At 31.4% G+C, this 2,358-nt stretch overlaps 1 protein-coding gene across 1 annotated transcript in view; it reads right to left on the bottom strand.

Annotated features, from left to right (window-relative positions):
- TTN (titin) overlaps positions 1 to 2,358 on the bottom strand; it is a 274,373-nt gene that overhangs the window by 130,719 nt on the left and 141,296 nt on the right. The gene's annotated exons all lie outside the window — the stretch shown is intronic.

The following is a 2,358-nucleotide window of genomic DNA, read 5'->3' on the forward strand; positions in this document are numbered from 1 at the left end:
TACAGATGTTTAGGTTACGTATGTTGCCCTTGCCCCTCCTTTCCGCACTAAGTCCGAGTTTCAAATATGTCCACCCTTCGGGTGGTGCACATTGCACTCTTTGTGTATGCATAGTATATATATTTTTTAATTGAAAAAAGTATAGAGTCATAGTAAGAAAGTTAGGTATATTAATACATACTGTAGCTTTAAGTTAGAAATTTTATTTTTGTTCTACTAGTTTATCTTTCTACATTATATGAGTGAGACTTGACTTCTTAGGGGCAAGTTGTACATTGTTCCTTGTCGTGAGCATGTCAGATACTTTAAAGATATTAGTATTTTAGCATTAGAGGTTGTGAGAATGTACATTAAACACTAAACATTTTGCAGACTGAAGATAATAGATTTTCTTCTTTAGATTTTCATAACTAGAGAATTATACCTTTAGTTGGAGGATATTCTGGAATTTCAGGAACAGCCTCAGGTATCTCCACCTCTGGTAAAACTTCTTCAATTAAATCAGGCTCTTTAAAGATATTAGTAGGTTTACACTTAGAAGTTGTAAAAAGAGTAAATTATATAACATGCAATTTTTAGTCAAAGATATTCATCTGAGTTTGATGTATTTGAAATATACCTTTAATTGGTGGTGTTTCTCTCTTTTCAGGAATAGTCACATATATTTTGTCCTCCTGAGCAACTTTCTTGGGTGGCACAGGCACTTAAAAGATATGAGTATTGTTATATTTATAAATGGTGAAGAAAAATACAGAGCTTTTAAAATGAGCCAAAAAATAAACTCTCTTCAGACTGGATCATTGGTGTTATATACCTTTTGCTAGTCTGGTTTTTGTCTTTGGAGGATGAGTCACAATTACTTTTTCTTCCAGGACTGATTCTTCAGATGCTTCATAAACTAAAGATATTAGTATTTATACTATTAGGGGTGTGTTTCACCATGGGTAAAATATAGCATTAAGAAAAACATAACACATAATACACATTCATCACCTAAATTAACAGTAGCACATAGATGCAAATTAGTGACAGGAATGCATTGCCTAGCAATAAGCCTCATTCCCAGTTTTACGATACAGGATTCTCAGCATTTCTTTATGATCATATAATAAAATTGAAAAACTCACCAGTCAAGGACTATACAATTCTTCATTTTGCTTGCAGAAAGTTATTGGTAAAATTGTCCTATTGGTCTTATTTTTAATGGATTTGTGCATAAAGAACAGGGTAGACATTGAATTGCAAATCGAGAATTAGCCTCCTATATTTGATTTGCTGGTAATTCATGCTAAGTCTTTTCCTTTTCTAGGAGCCTAGTTATCTGTATTTTCAAATCACATCTAAGTTATGGCTTCACAGTTTAATATGAATTTGAAAACCATTTAGGGGTTGGAAGCAGAAAAGAAAAATAAAAATGATTAAATATTTGGAAAATAAGGTAGATGAAGACAATAAAGGATTTCTCTAGTATTTAGAAAGGAAGACTGGCTGATAACAACAACCAAACTTAAGTATGGAGAGGGTATTCAAAGGAGAGAGTGAGTGATCATACACTTTATTCTAACCTAGTATAAGAGGGTGACTAAATAAAAAAAAAAAGAGAAAAAAATTGAGCTCTAACAAGGAGTTTTTAGATTTTAAAAAAATGGAAGAATATCCTAACTACTGGCATTTTTACTATGCAGATTATTGAATAATATTCTACTCAGAATATTTTACTATTCAAATAACTTAATCCTCATTTTATATGAAAACAAAACAAAACAAACAAACAAAAAAGCCTTGATAATTCTTTTGAGATTCTAGTGGCCTGATAAACCTGTGGTTCTTTGAGTAGCATTGCCAAAATGTTTCCAATTATAGTTGTGAAGAGCAAAGAAATAATGGCGAGTATTTCGATTTTTTACAAAATCCAATTAAAATATTATGGAGCTAAAGTAAGTTACTGCACGGTCTGAGAAAATAAATTGCTTCAAAGCGAAATATGCTTGTACACAGAACAGATTAGGAAAATTCCACAGGACAAATGACTTTTCTAAAATCAGACAATGTTATAAGTATGCTATTTCTTTTTTAAATTGGTGAGGAAATACACCTTGTCTGAGGCTAGTAGCCATTAAAACTATTTAATCTGAGCCAAATATTTTTGGCTTATTAGGCTTTTACAAGAGATTAGTATATTATATTTACTTTTTATTTAAAGTTGTGAAGACAAACACAGTGAATTTAAGGACACAAATGAAACCAAAAAGAACCACCAATTTTTCTACACTCACTGTATATCTCTGTGTCTTCAGAAAGAACAATAGGTGATTTTTCTTCTTCAATACGTTTCTTAGGCACCTCGGGAACTTTAAA

Source organism: Propithecus coquereli, unplaced genomic scaffold (assembly GCF_000956105.1).
Source record: "Propithecus coquereli isolate 6110/MARCELLA unplaced genomic scaffold, Pcoq_1.0 Scaffold34, whole genome shotgun sequence".
Taxonomy (NCBI): Eukaryota; Metazoa; Chordata; class Mammalia; order Primates; family Indriidae; genus Propithecus; species Propithecus coquereli.